At 56.4% G+C, this 14,977-nt stretch overlaps 1 protein-coding gene across 4 annotated transcripts in view; it reads left to right on the top strand.

Annotated features, from left to right (window-relative positions):
- The window catches only part of LOC137524134 (zinc finger protein 585A-like), a 122,888-nt gene that overhangs the window by 43,930 nt on the left and 63,981 nt on the right, over positions 1 to 14,977 (top strand). The gene's annotated exons all lie outside the window — the stretch shown is intronic.

The raw sequence follows: 14,977 nt of genomic DNA on the forward strand, positions 1-14,977 counted from the left end.
CTAGATAGAAGCTGTTGGAGATAAAACTCTCACTGACCATCAGGGAATCCTCCACTAAAAAACAGCACGAGAAAGTGAAAATATAGCAACCAACAATGAATGTAGGGCAACATATACTATCCAGGTGAATTCGGCCATGGTACCACTAGTCATACTAGACCGTTTGTAAAAATTGGAGATCAGCAATGACTAGTGACGCTTCAGGCTTCTGCATGAACTTTGCAGGAATCTCCTATTAAAGTGTTCCTGTACAATAATTATTAAACCGTATGAGTGCCGACAGCTTTACTGGTAAACAATGATCCTAATGTGCAAATATTGCTAATGGAGCAGCTAAATAACAAGCCAGAGAATAGTGCAATGAAGAAGATATACTTTCCAATGTCCCACTGATCAAAGTCCATAGACAGCTTATAAAGTTGGGGTGGCAACCACCAGATGAGCGATCCACGAGTCCAGCTAGTATCTCTGGGTTTGCACCGGCCTCCAAGCGGCAATTTGCGTCTTTGTTCAATGCAAACCCGGCGAAACCAGCTGGGTACGTGGATCAGTCATCTGGCTGTCCAATCCATCTTATTCCGTGTTATTATTATTCCGGAAAGGCAGAACAGTGGCCCAATAAGCAAAGGAAGCGGAGAACAATGGGAAGATGGTGGAGGGAATGTAACAAACAGGAAGTAGAGAATACAATGGTAGAATTGCCACGAAGATGTGAGGATGATGCCTAAGGCTCCCTGGACTAGTGTTGATCGAACAGTGCTCGGCACTGTTCGTTATTCCCCGAACATTGGCGGGTTCGAGTCGAGCATCACATGGTGCTCGGTCGCACTGTTCGGTCTCCTCCCCTCTTTTATTGGCACCTTTGCAGGCAGCCAATAAGCGGTGACAATGCTTTTTCCACAGCTATGGTCAGACAGCCTAGCTGGCTGTGACCATAGCTGTGATTGGCCGAGCGGGTCACGTGGTCGTGTATATAAATACCAGAACATGCAGCTGGCTCCGCCATTCACATTGGGGTTTAGCTTGGGGTAGGTAGGAGACAGAGCTAGCGCTTAGGTGCCAGCACTGCCAGCTAGGCCAGCCACAGTGCCCCAGCCTCACCACCACTGCCAGCAGAAGCCACAGTGCCCCAGCCTCACCACTGCCAGCAGCAGCCACAGTGCCCCAACCTCACCCACTGCCAGCAGAAGCCACAGAGCGCCAGCCTCACCACTGCCAGCAGCAGCCACAGTGCCCCAGCCTCACCACCACTGCCAGCAGAAGCCACAGTGTGCCAGCCTCACCACTGCCAGCAGCAGCCACAGAGCCCCAGCCTCACCACTGCCAGCAGCAGCCACAGAGCCCCAGCCTCACCACTGCCAGCAGCAGCCACAGAGCCCCAGCCTCACCACTGCCAGCAGCAGCCACAGTGTGCCAGCCTCACCACTGCCAGCAGCAGCCACAGAGCCCCAGCCTCACCACTGCCAGCAGCAGCCACAGTGCCCCAGCCTCACCACTGCCAGCAGCAGCCACAGTGCCCCAGCCTCACCACTGCCAGCAGCAGCCACAGAGCCCCAGCCTCACCACTGCCAGCAGCAGCCACAGAGCCCCAGCCTCACCACTGCCAGCAGCAGCCACAGAGCCCCAGCCTCACCACTGCCAGCAGCAGCCACAGTGCCCCAGCCTCACCACTGCCAGCAGCCACAGTGCCCCAGCCTTACCACTGCCAGCAGCAGCCACAGAGCCCCAGCCTCACCACTGCCAGCAGCAGCCACAGAGCCCCAGCCTCACCACTGCCAGCAGCAGCAGCCACAGAGCCCCTGCCTCACCACTGCCAGCAGCAGCCACAGTGCCCCAGCCTCACCACTGCCAGCAGCAGCCACAGTTCCCCAGCCTCACCACTGCCAGCAGCAGCCACAGTGCCCCAGTCTCACCACTGCCAGCAGCAGCCACAGTGCCCCAGCCTCACCACTGCCAGAAGCAGCCACAGTTCCCCAGCCTCACCACTGCCAGCAGCAGCCACAGAGCCCCAGCCTCACCACTGCCAGCAGCAGCCACAGAGCCCCAGCCTCACCACTGCCAGCAGCAGCCACAGAGCCCCAGCCTCACCACTGCCAGCAGCAGCCACAGAGCCCCAGCCTCACCACTGCCAGCAGCAGCCACAGAGCCCCAGCCTCACCACTGCCAGCAGCAGCCACAGAGCCCCAGCCTCACCACTGCCAGCAGCAGCCACAGAGCCCCTGCCTCACCACTGCGAGCAGCAGCCACAGAGCCCCTGCCTCACCACTGCCAGCAGCAGCCACAGTGCCCCAGCCTCACCACTGCCAACAGCAGCCACAGAGCCCCAGCCTTACCACTGCCAGCAGCAGCCACAGAGCCCCAGCCTCACCACTGCCAGCAGCAGCCACAGAGCCCCAGCCTCACCACTGCCAGCAGCAGCCACAGAGCCCCAGCCTTACCACTGCCAACAGCAGCCACAGAGCCCCAGCCTTACCACTGCCAGCAGCAGCCACAGAGCCCCAGCCTCACCACTGCCAGCAGCAGCCACAGTGCCCCAGCCTCACCACCACTGCCAGCAGCAGCCACAGTGCCCCAGCCTCACCACTGCCAGCAGCAGCCACAGTGCCCCAGCCTCACCCACTGCCAGCAGAAGCCACAGTGCCCCAGCCTCACCACCACTGCCAGCAGAAGCCAGTGTGCCAGCCTCACCACTGCCAGCAGCAGCCACAGTGCCCCTGCCTCACCACTGCCAGCAGCAGCCACAGTGCCCCTGCCTCACCACTGCCAGCAGCAGCCACAGTGCCCCTGCCTCACCACTGCCAGCAGCAGCCACAGTGCCCCTGCCTCACCACTGCCAGCAGCAACCACTGCCAGCAGCAGCCACAGTGCCCCTGCCTCACCACTGCCAGCAGCAGCCACAGTGCCCCAGCCTCACCACCACTGCCAGCAGAAGCCACAGTGTGCCAGCCTCACCACTGCCAGCAGCAGCCACAGAGCCCCAGCCTCACCACTGCCAGCAGCAGCCACAGAGCCCCAGCCTCACCACTGCCAGCAGCGGCCACAGAGCCCCAGCCTCACCACTGCCAGCAGCAGCCACAGTGCCCCAGCCTCACCACTGCCAGCAGCAGCCACAGTGCCCCAGCCTCACCACCACTGCCAGCAGAAGCCACAGTGCCCCAGCCTCACCACTGCCAGCAGAAGCCACAGTGCCCCAGCCTCACCCACTGCCAGCAGAAGCCACAGTGCGCCAGCCTCACCACCACTGCCAGCAGAAGCCACAGTGTGCCAGCCTCACCACTGCCAGCAGCAGCCACAGTGCCCCTGCCTCACCGCTGCCAGCAGCAGCCACAGTGCCCCAGCCTCACCGCTGCCAGCAGCAGCCACAGTGCCCCTGCCTCACCACTGCCAGCAGCAGCCACAGTGCCCCAGCCTCACCACTGCCAGCAGCCACAGTGCCCCAGCCTTACCACTGCCAGCAGCAGCCACAGAGCCCCAGCCTCACCACTGCCAGCAGCAGCCACAGAGCCCCAGCCTCACCACTGCCAGCAGCAGCAGCCACAGAGCCCCTGCCTCACCACTGCCAGCAGCAGCCACAGTGCCCCAGCCTCACCACTGCCAGCAGCAGCCACAGTTCCCCAGCCTCACCACTGCCAGCAGCAGCCACAGTGCCCCAGTCTCACCACTGCCAGCAGCAGCCACAGTGCCCCAGCCTCACCACTGCCAGAAGCAGCCACAGTTCCCCAGCCTCACCACTGCCAGCAGCAGCCACAGAGCCCCAGCCTCACCACTGCCAGCAGCAGCCACAGAGCCCCAGCCTCACCACTGCCAGCAGCAGCCACAGAGCCCCAGCCTCACCACTGCCAGCAGCAGCCACAGAGCCCCTGCCTCACCACTGCGAGCAGCAGCCACAGAGCCCCTGCCTCACCACTGCCAGCAGCAGCCACAGTGCCCCAGCCTCACCACTGCCAACAGCAGCCACAGAGCCCCAGCCTTACCACTGCCAGCAGCAGCCACAGAGCCCCAGCCTCACCACTGCCAGCAGCAGCCACAGAGCCCCAGCCTCACCACTGCCAGCAGCAGCCACAGAGCCCCAGCCTTACCACTGCCAACAGCAGCCACAGAGCCCCAGCCTTACCACTGCCAGCAGCAGCCACAGAGCCCCAGCCTCACCACTGCCAGCAGCAGCCACAGTGCCCCAGCCTCACCACCACTGCCAGCAGCAGCCACAGTGCCCCAGCCTCACCACTGCCAGCAGCAGCCACAGTGCCCCAGCCTCACCCACTGCCAGCAGAAGCCACAGTGCCCCAGCCTCACCACCACTGCCAGCAGAAGCCAGTGTGCCAGCCTCACCACTGCCAGCAGCAGCCACAGTGCCCCTGCCTCACCACTGCCAGCAGCAGCCACAGTGCCCCTGCCTCACCACTGCCAGCAGCAGCCACAGTGCCCCTGCCTCACCACTGCCAGCAGCAGCCACAGTGCCCCTGCCTCACCACTGCCAGCAGCAGCCACAGTGCCCCTGCCTCACCACTGCCAGCAGCAGCCACAGTGCCCCTGCCTCACCACTGCCAGCAGCAGCCACAGTGCCCCTGCCTCACCACTGCCAGCAGCAGCCACAGTGCCCCTGCCTCACCACTGCCAGCAGCAGCCACAGTGCCCCAGCCTCACCACTGCCAGCAGCCACAGTGCCCCAGCCTTACCACTGCCAGCAGCAGCCACAGAGCCCCAGCCTCACCACTGCCAGCAGCAGCCACAGAGCCCCAGCCTCACCACTGCCAGCAGCAGCAGCCACAGAGCCCCTGCCTCACCACTGCCAGCAGCAGCCACAGTGCCCCAGCCTCACCACTGCCAGCAGCAGCCACAGTTCCCCAGCCTCACCACTGCCAGCAGCAGCCACAGTGCCCCAGTCTCACCACTGCCAGCAGCAGCCACAGTGCCCCAGCCTCACCACTGCCAGAAGCAGCCACAGTTCCCCAGCCTCACCACTGCCAGCAGCAGCCACAGAGCCCCAGCCTCACCACTGCCAGCAGCAGCCACAGAGCCCCAGCCTCACCACTGCCAGCAGCAGCCACAGAGCCCCAGCCTCACCACTGCCAGCAGCAGCCACAGAGCCCCAGCCTCACCACTGCCAGCAGCAGCCACAGAGCCCCTGCCTCACCACTGCGAGCAGCAGCCACAGAGCCCCTGCCTCACCACTGCCAGCAGCAGCCACAGTGCCCCAGCCTCACCACTGCCAACAGCAGCCACAGAGCCCCAGCCTTACCACTGCCAGCAGCAGCCACAGAGCCCCAGCCTCACCACTGCCAGCAGCAGCCACAGAGCCCCAGCCTCACCACTGCCAGCAGCAGCCACAGAGCCCCAGCCTTACCACTGCCAACAGCAGCCACAGAGCCCCAGCCTTACCACTGCCAGCAGCAGCCACAGAGCCCCAGCCTCACCACTGCCAGCAGCAGCCACAGTGCCCCAGCCTCACCACCACTGCCAGCAGCAGCCACAGTGCCCCAGCCTCACCACTGCCAGCAGCAGCCACAGTGCCCCAGCCTCACCCACTGCCAGCAGAAGCCACAGTGCCCCAGCCTCACCACCACTGCCAGCAGAAGCCAGTGTGCCAGCCTCACCACTGCCAGCAGCAGCCACAGTGCCCCTGCCTCACCACTGCCAGCAGCAGCCACAGTGCCCCTGCCTCACCACTGCCAGCAGCAGCCACAGTGCCCCTGCCTCACCACTGCCAGCAGCAGCCACAGTGCCCCTGCCTCACCACTGCCAGCAGCAGCCACAGTGCCCCTGCCTCACCACTGCCAGCAGCAGCCACAGTGCCCCTGCCTCACCACTGCCAGCAGCAGCCACAGTGCCCCTGCCTCACCACTGCCAGCAGCAGCCACAGTGCCCCTGCCTCACCACTGCCAGCAGCAGCCACAGTGCCCCAGCCTCACCACCACTGCCAGCAGAAGCCACAGTGTGCCAGCCTCACCACTGCCAGCAGTAGCCACAGAGCCCCAGCCTCACCACTGCCAGCAGCAGCCACAGAGCCCCAGCCTCACCACTGCCAGCAGCGGCCACAGTGCCCCAGCCTCACCACTGCCAGCAGCAGCCACAGTGCCCCAGCCTCACCACTGCCAGCAGCAGCCACAGTGCCCCAGCCTCACCACCACTGCCAGCAGAAGCCACAGTGCCCCAGCCTCACCACTGCCAGCAGCAGCCACAGTGCCCCAGCCTCACCCACTGCCAGCAGAAGCCACAGTGCGCCAGCCTCACCACCACTGCCAGCAGAAGCCACAGTGTGCCAGCCTCACCACTGCCAGCAGCAGCCACAGTGCCCCTGCCTCACCGCTGCCAGCAGCAGCCACAGTGCCCCAGCCTCACCGCTGCCAGCAGCAGCCACAGTGCCCCTGCCTCACCACTGCCAGCAGCAGCCACAGTGCCCCTGCCTCACCACTGCCAGCAGCAGCCACAGTGCCCCTGCCTCACCACTGCCAGCAGCAGCCACAGTGCCCCATCCTCACCACCACTGCCAGCAGAAGCCACAGTGTGCCAGCCTCACCACTGCCAGCAGCAGCCACAGAGCCCCAGCCTCACCACTGCCAGCAGCAGCCACAGAGCCCCAGCCTCACCACTGCCAGCAGAAGCCACAGAGCCCCAGCCTCACCACTGCCAGCAGCAGCCACAGAGCCCCAGCCTCACCACTGCCAGCAGCAGCCACAGAGCCCCAGCCTCACCACTGCCAGCAGCAGCCACAGAGCCCCAGCCTCACCACTGCCAGCAGCAGCCACAGAGCCCCTGCCTCACCACTGCCAGCAGCAGCCACAGAGCCCCTGCCTCACCACTGCCAGCAGCAGCCACAGAGCCCCTGCCTCACCACTGCCAGCAGCAGCCACAGAGCCCCTGCCTCACCACTGCCAGCAGCAGCCACAGAGCCCCTGCCTCACCACTGCCAGCAGCAGCCACAGAGCCCCTGCCTCACCACTGCCAGCAGCAGCCACAGAGCCCCTGCCTCACCACTGCCAGCAGCAGCCACAGAGCCCCTGCCTCACCACTACCAGCAGCAGCCACAGTGCCCCAGCCTCACCCACTGCCAGCAGCAGCCACAGTGCCCCAGCCTCACCCACTGCCAGCAGCAGCCACAGTGCCCCAGCCTCACCACTGCCAGCAGCAGCCACATGCCCCAGCCTCACCACCACTGCCAGCAGAAGCCACAGTGTGCCAGCCTCACCACTGCCAGCAGCAGCCACAGAGCCCCAGCCTCACCACTGCCAGCAGCAGCCACAGAGCCCCAGCCTCACCACTGCCAGCAGCAGCCACAGTGCCCCTGCCTCACCACTGCCAGCAGCAGCCACAGAGCTCCAGCCTCACCACTGCCAGCAGCAGCCACAGAGCCCCAGCCTCACCACTGCCAGCAGCAGCCACAGTGCCCCAGCCTCACCACTGCCAGCAGCCACAGTGCCCCAGCCTTACCACTGCCAGCAGCAGCCACAGAGCCCCAGCCTTACCACTGCCAGCAGCAGCCACAGAGCCCCAGCCTCACCACTGCCAGCAGCAGCCACAGAGCCCCAGCCTCACCACTGCCAGCAGCAGCCACAGAGCCCCAGCCTCACCACTGCCAGCAGCAGCCACAGAGCCCCAGCCTCACCACTGCCAGCAGCAGCCACAGAGCCCCAGCCTCACCACTGCCAGCAGCAGCCACAGAGCCCCAGCCTCACCACTGCCAGCAGCAGCCACAGAGCCCCAGCCTCACCACTGCCAGCAGCAGCAGCAGCCACAGAGCCCCAGCCTCATTACTGCCAGCAGCAGCCACAGTGCCCCAGCCTCACCACTGCCAGCAGCAGCCACAGTGCCCCAGCCTCACCACTGCCAGCAGCAGCCACAGAGCCCCAGCCTCACCACTGCCAGCAGCAGCCACAGAGCCCCAGCCTCACCACTGCCAGCAGCAGCCACAGAGCCCCAGCCTCACCACTGCCAGCAGCAGCCACAGAGCCCCAGCCTCACCACTGCCAGCAGCAGCCACAGTGCCCCAGCCTCACCACTGCCAGCAGCAACCACCGAGCCCCAGCCTTACCACTGCCAGCAGCAGCCACAGAGCTCCAGCCTCACCACTGCCAGCAGCAGCAGCAGCCACAGAGCCCCAGCCTCACCACTGCCAGCAGCAGCAGCCACAGAGCCCCAGCCTCACCACTGCCAGCAGCAGCAGCCACAGAGCCCCTGCCTCACCACTGCCAGCAGCAGCCACAGAGCCCCTGCCTCACCACTGCCAGCAGCAGCCACAGTGCCCCAGCCTCACCACTGCCAGCAGCAACCACCGAGCCCCAGCCTTACCACTGCCAGCAGCAGCCACAGAGCTCCAGCCTCACCACTGCCAGCAGCAGCAGCAGCCACAGAGCCCCAGCCTCACCACTGCCAGCAGCAGCAGCCACAGAGCCCCAGCCTCACCACTGCCAGCAGCAGCAGCCACAGAGCCCCTGCCTCACCACTGCCAGCAGCAGCCACAGAGCCCCTGCCTCACCACTGCCAGCAGCAGCCACAGTGCCCCAGCCTCACCACTGCCAGCAGCCACAGAGCTCCAGCCTCACCACTGCCAGCAGCAGCCACAGTGCCCCTGCCTCACCACTGCCAGCAAAAACGACAGCAAAAGGATATGGGGTGTGCCGTAGCTTTAAGACCACTGAACCAATGATCAAGAGATGCAGATCCAAGCGAAGCAGGCACCACCTTCAGTAATGTAGTAGCTCTTTATTGGAAAAGTCATAAAAAATGACAAGTCATCGATAAAAATGGCTTTAGCGGCTGTTATGATCGCTTCTGCAGCGTTTACTGCTGACTGCACTGGTATTGCAAACCAAGCAGTTCTAATGTCATTATATGCATTTGCTTGCATAGTTTGGTTTGCACTTAAACTAGTTGCTGATTCCATCTGCAGTCGCTCTGAAGTTTATGACAGTTTAATATGCTTTTGTGTAAACAAACATTGTCTGCTGCAGTGGAGGGGCGGTCCCTTTCCTGCAGGCTGCATATCATTGTCTGCCTTTTCCTGCTATCAGCCTGTGATTAATTACCATTCACTTGTGTGGGAATCTGCAGGTCTGCTCCCATTGGATGACCTCAGTATAAAGAACTGCTTCCTGCAATGCCTCATGGGCTATCATAGTTTCAGACTCTATCTGTTACTCTGCTCGTGCCCCACCTCGTTCCTGGTCCGTGTGGACTGCGCTGACTCCTGCGAAGGGGTCAGCGAGTCCTCCTAGTTCTGCTCTTGTTCTAGAAGTTGTTACTTGCTTGTCTTGTGTCATATATTGGTTCATCGCCAATATATACGCATACTTGCGCATTTTGTTATTTTCCTTGTATCCGTGTTACGTTGATATATCAGTGTTGCTGATATATACGTACACGAACTGTTTATTTCCTGTGTTCAGTTAGTCAGTTTTCCAGCACGTTTTGGTAGTTTGCGCGTATCGTGAACACCCGTGCTGAGCTAGTTATCCTGTTCCTGGTCCTGTTTGTGGATTGCGTTCATCTCTGCGAAGAGATAACGAATCCTTCTGAATCCTGTTCCTGGTCCTGTTTGTGGATTGCGTTCATCTCTGCGAAGAGATAGCGAATCCTTCTGAGTCCTGTTCCCTGTATTACTTCAGTCTTAGTCAGAGTTCCTGCTTATGTCATATATCGGTTCATTGCCAATATATACATATGTTAGTCAGACGTTACGAATAGTTTCATTGATAGCTGTAATTGTAATACGCTAGGAAAACATACTTATTGTATATTTATCTGTGTTACGTTCATCTATCTCGATCCTGCTATTTCCTGTCTCTCCTGTCCTGTCTTTGTGAGGCACGCCATCGCCGCAACGCATTGGCTGCCTCATTCCAGTCTGTCTGGTTTTGGACGCTTGCTGTCGCTAAGTAATCGCTAGCTGGCAAGCGTTCATTCTGTCTACCTGTCCTGATCTCCTCAGTCCTGGTTTATGCGCTCAGCGCTACTTTGCGCTGAGACGTTATTACGAAAGTGTTTGTGGCTGTTCAGATCTGCACCGGCTCTGTGCACCACAATCTCCTATTGGAGTCAGTCCTCTCCTCCACTAAACTGGGGATATCCTGATCCCTTGTGCTGGTGTGTGTACCTCCTCCACGTCAGCTTATGTGTTGTATGCTGACTGTGGAGATTACACCCCCAAGCTTAACATTATGATAGCCCCATTACCAATCCCCATTGTGGGGGGGGGTTCCCAGCAAAAATGACACTGTTTGTTATGGTTCCTGTTCCTTTAAGAAATTTGAGAAGCTCAATTCTGAAACAGAAAATGAGTTTTTTTCTGAATGTGCCAGGTTCCTGGCCAATCCTGAGCTCCAGGCTACTCCTGTTTCAACGTGGGCCCCCCAGCTAGTTTATGTTTTATTTAAGGGAAGATTGTTTCAGTGGGCCTACGATGTCTTGGATCATACCAATTTAAAAGAAAGACCACTGGAATTTCTAGCGTTTGTGATCCATAACTGGCTGCGCAAAACCGATTTGCCTAGCCCTTTTGATAAGCTCCTGGCAGCTTGTCAATCAGCTGCTCCTTCTACTGCCTACAAAAATAATCAACAAGCAGATAATTGTTCTGATAACTTTTCTTCTGCTAAGGCAGCAGGGTCTAAAGCCAAACGTAAACTCTCCAAAAGAAAAGCGTTACAATCAGCGGAGTCGTTGCCCTTGGCGACTGCGCATCAGATCTGTAACGAGACTCCACCATTAGCAGATAATGAAATTCAGTCACCATTCAGGGGAGTCAAATGGACCTATGAAACTACTAATGAACTTTCATTGCTAGCCAGGGAAAATAAAGGTTCTTGTTTAAATGAATTATCTGAATATGATTATGAAGATATATTACAGAGTATTGAACAGATCAATTTATTCGTGCAGCAAGGGAAATTTGCATACACTACAGTTCAATACTTGCTACAGGTATTGGAGATCCTTAGGAATAAGAAATCGGCCAATCACCTGCTAAATAACCCAATGTATGTTTCTGCCACTAACACATTTGCAAACTATGATCAGCCGGAATGCTCAGCTGTTAAATATGCATGGGATCCTCCATTTGAGAAAGGAGAGATGGAAGCTCTGGTCTATGAATGGAAGAAAGATGCAAGTTCATTTTGTCAGTTTTACAGTGCAAAAAGTGAATTAGTATTGAATGCATGCATTAAGTCTGCCTATAACCTAATAAAAACTGGTGTGTGTGGGTATGACTTTGTGGCTCCATTGATCGATGTGTGGAGAATGATTCTGGACGATTTTTATGCAATTCAATCAGTTGATACCAGGGAAGACACACTGTCAAGTGGAGATTGTTCCACTTCCTCAGTTCCTGAGGACTCGCCTGCTTCAGCACCTTTGGCTGATTCAGCGAGTGATTCTGAGCTCCTTTTGTGTGAAATTGAAGTTCCTGTAATTCCACCCTGTACCATGGATAACTCAGTGTTACTTCCCAGTAAGACAGAAATTACTAATACTTCCTTAATCTTGCCCTGCACAAATTTCTCAGCAGAGGACCCAGAGGTCCTGCTGACTTTCGAGTCCAGCCTAGCCAGTACTCATGACTCTTTGTTTAGTGAAACAGACACCAGAAAAATCTTGCCTGTCTCTGCAAACACTTCTGCAGAAATTACCTGTGTTAATAAAGTTCAACTCCTGTCTGATCCAGCAGATGCCAATAGATGCACTACATCAGTTTCCGAGTCCCAGCAATCCTGTCTAGTAAACTCAGAACCCCAGCATCTGAATTTTCCAATTTTACAAATGAATGGTGATTCAGATGCGCAAACATTGTGTCTTGATCTTCCTGTTTCTACACCTCGCTCTAGTTTCGTGAATAGCTCAGAGCATCTGTTATGTGAACCTGAAATCACAGAATTATTACCTTGTTCAGAAAATTTTCCAATAAATTTGCCCTGTACCATGAATTGTGCAGTAGATCTCTCCAATGAAACTCAGGTCACAGAATCATTATGCTGTCCAGCAGGTGCTTCCATGGTTTTGCCCTGCAATATGGACTGTTCAGTGATCCTGTCCAGTGAAGCTATGGTCGCAGAGTCTTATGCTTCACCCAGTACTTTGGATACTTTAAACCCTTTAGCAGAGGAGGCTGAAGCACTGCTTACCTCAGTTGGTGTTGCAGTAATATTCACTTGTCTAGCAGCTGTTTTGGAATTACAGTCTGCTCTAATAAAACTTGATGAATTTCTGCCCAGCGAAGCAGAAGCCATTGAAATATTGTCCTCGTCAGCAAGTGTGTTAGATACCTTGCCCTGTACACAGTCTGATTTAACCAATGTTGTTGAGTCCCTCTCCAGTGTTGTAACAGCCGAGGAACTCCAGCCCTGTCCTCTGAATGTTTCAAAAGTCTTGCCCTGTAACATGGATAATTCTGACTCGCTGGAAAAAATAATAGAAATCTCAGAATTTCAGTCCGGGTTAATGAGTGTTTCTGAAACCCAGCCCTGTATCCTGGAAAATTCTGGTTCTCTGGCCGGTGTGGCAGAAGTTCCAGAGCCCCCTTCCTGTCCAGTGAGTTACTCAGTTTTGCCTAGTTCAGTGGGGATTGCTGCAATATTGACTTGTTTTGCAGCCCTTCATGAGCTCCAGTCCAGTGTATTTGATGAGTCTCTGTCTAGTCCAGAAGAAGCTATGGGAACCCTGTCTAGTTCAGTGCATACATCAGAAGATTTGCCCTGTCTTGTAAATGCCCCTGAACATGATTTGTTAATAACCCTGCTGGAATCAGCGACATCTAAGTCTGATCCTGCAGTTTTTAGTGAGAATCCAGTAACTATGAAGTCTAGTCATGATGAATTTTTTTTGCCCAGTTCTGGTTTCGGTCCTGTCTTGACTGACTTTGAGGTTCGCAGTTCCTTGACATGCCCAGAGGTTTCTCTTGTGCCGGTGTGCCCAGATGTGCTTCGTATGCCAGACTGCCCAGATGTGTCTGTGTTAGCGTGCTCACGTGCTTCCCTAGTGGAGACATGTTCTGATGTTGCCGGTTGGCCTGCATGCCCGGAGATGGTTCTGGTCCCTAAAAGCCCTGATCTTGATGTTTGTCCTTGTGACCCTGACTCTGGAGTTGCCCTGGGTTCCATAGGGGTTCTTGATAGTTCTCCATGTGAGCCTAAGGGGCGTTCTGACCTGTGGGGATCTCTTTGGAGCTTCCAAGTGTTCTGGGAGATCTCTGAGGAAACTTGTCCTGGTACCTTGGACTGGTTCAACGGTGGGTTTTGTGTTGGTAGGGACAGTTCCGGTGGGCATTGCAAAGGCTTTGGCGTTTTTGGACAGTCCTTGGAAGGCGGTGGGTATCGCGCAGAGAGTTTCTTGGGGTTGTTTTCTGGAAGTCGTGGTTCTGATGGGTGTCACACTGAGGCTTGTAGTGCTGACGGGCATGGTTCGGTAGGTTCTGGTTCCAATTGGTCTAGTTTTGGTGAGACTGATTCGGGAATTTGGTTTTGTCGGACGGATCCGACCTTCATGAATTTTCAGTCAGATCAGTTTGCTGGATTTCCCACTTCTGATTTTTTGGTTTGGGTGGTTCAGGAGAAATATGTCAGTTTTCATAGGCGTCCAGAGGCCGCGTTTAAGGGAGGGGGTACTGTTATGATCGCTTCTGCAGCGTTTACTGCTGACTGCACTGGTATTGCAAACCAAGCAGTTCTAATGTCATTATATGCATTTGCTTGCATAGTTTGGTTTGCACTTAAACTAGTTGCTGATTCCATCTGCAGTCGCTCTGAAGTTTATGACAGTTTAATATGCTTTTGTGTAAACAAACATTGTCTGCTGCAGTGGAGGGGCGGTCCCTTTCCTGCAGGCTGCATATCATTGTCTGCCTTTTCCTGCTATCAGCCTGTGATTAATTACCATTCACTTGTGTGGGAATCTGCAGGTCTGCTCCCATTGGATGACCTCAGTATAAAGAACTGCTTCCTGCAATGCCTCATGGGCTATCATAGTTTCAGACTCTATCTGTTACTCTGCTCGTGCCCCACCTCGTTCCTGGTCCGTGTGGACTGCGCTGACTCCTGCGAAGGGGTCAGCGAGTCCTCCTAGTTCTGCTCTTGTTCTAGAAGTTGTTACTTGCTTGTCTTGTGTCATATATTGGTTCATCGCCAATATATACGCATACTTGCGCATTTTGTTATTTTCCTTGTATCCGTGTTACGTTGATATATCAGTGTTGCTGATATATACGTACACGAACTGTTTATTTCCTGTGTTCAGTTAGTCAGTTTTCCAGCACGTTTTGGTAGTTTGCGCGTATCGTGAACACCCGTGCTGAGCTAGTTATCCTGTTCCTGGTCCTGTTTGTGGATTGCGTTCATCTCTGCGAAGAGATAACGAATCCTTCTGAATCCTGTTCCTGGTCCTGTTTGTGGATTGCGTTCATCTCTGCGAAGAGATAGCGAATCCTTCTGAGTCCTGTTCCCTGTATTACTTCAGTCTTAGTCAGAGTTCCTGCTTATGTCATATATCGGTTCATTGCCAATATATACATATGTTAGTCAGACGTTACGAATAGTTTCATTGATAGCTGTAATTGTAATACGCTAGGAAAACATACTTATTGTATATTTATCTGTGTTACGTTCATCTATCTCGATCCTGCTATTTCCTGTCTCTCCTGTCCTGTCTTTGTGAGGCACGCCATCGCCGCAACGCATTGGCTGCCTCATTCCAGTCTGTCTGGTTTTGGACGCTTGCTGTCGCTAAGTAATCGCTAGCTGGCAAGCGTTCATTCTGTCTACCTGTCCTGATCTCCTCAGTCCTGGTTTATGCGCTCAGCGCTACTTTGCGCTGAGACGTTATTACGAAAGTGTTTGTGGCTGTTCAGATCTGCACCGGCTCTGTGCACCACAATCTCCTATTGGAGTCAGTCCTCTCCTCCACTAAACTGGGGATATCCTGATCCCTTGTGCTGGTGTGTGTACCTCCTTCACGTCAGCTTATGTGTTGTATGCTGACTGTGGAGATTACA

Source organism: Hyperolius riggenbachi, chromosome 7 (genome assembly GCF_040937935.1).
Source record: "Hyperolius riggenbachi isolate aHypRig1 chromosome 7, aHypRig1.pri, whole genome shotgun sequence".
NCBI classification, from domain to species: Eukaryota; Metazoa; Chordata; class Amphibia; order Anura; family Hyperoliidae; genus Hyperolius; species Hyperolius riggenbachi.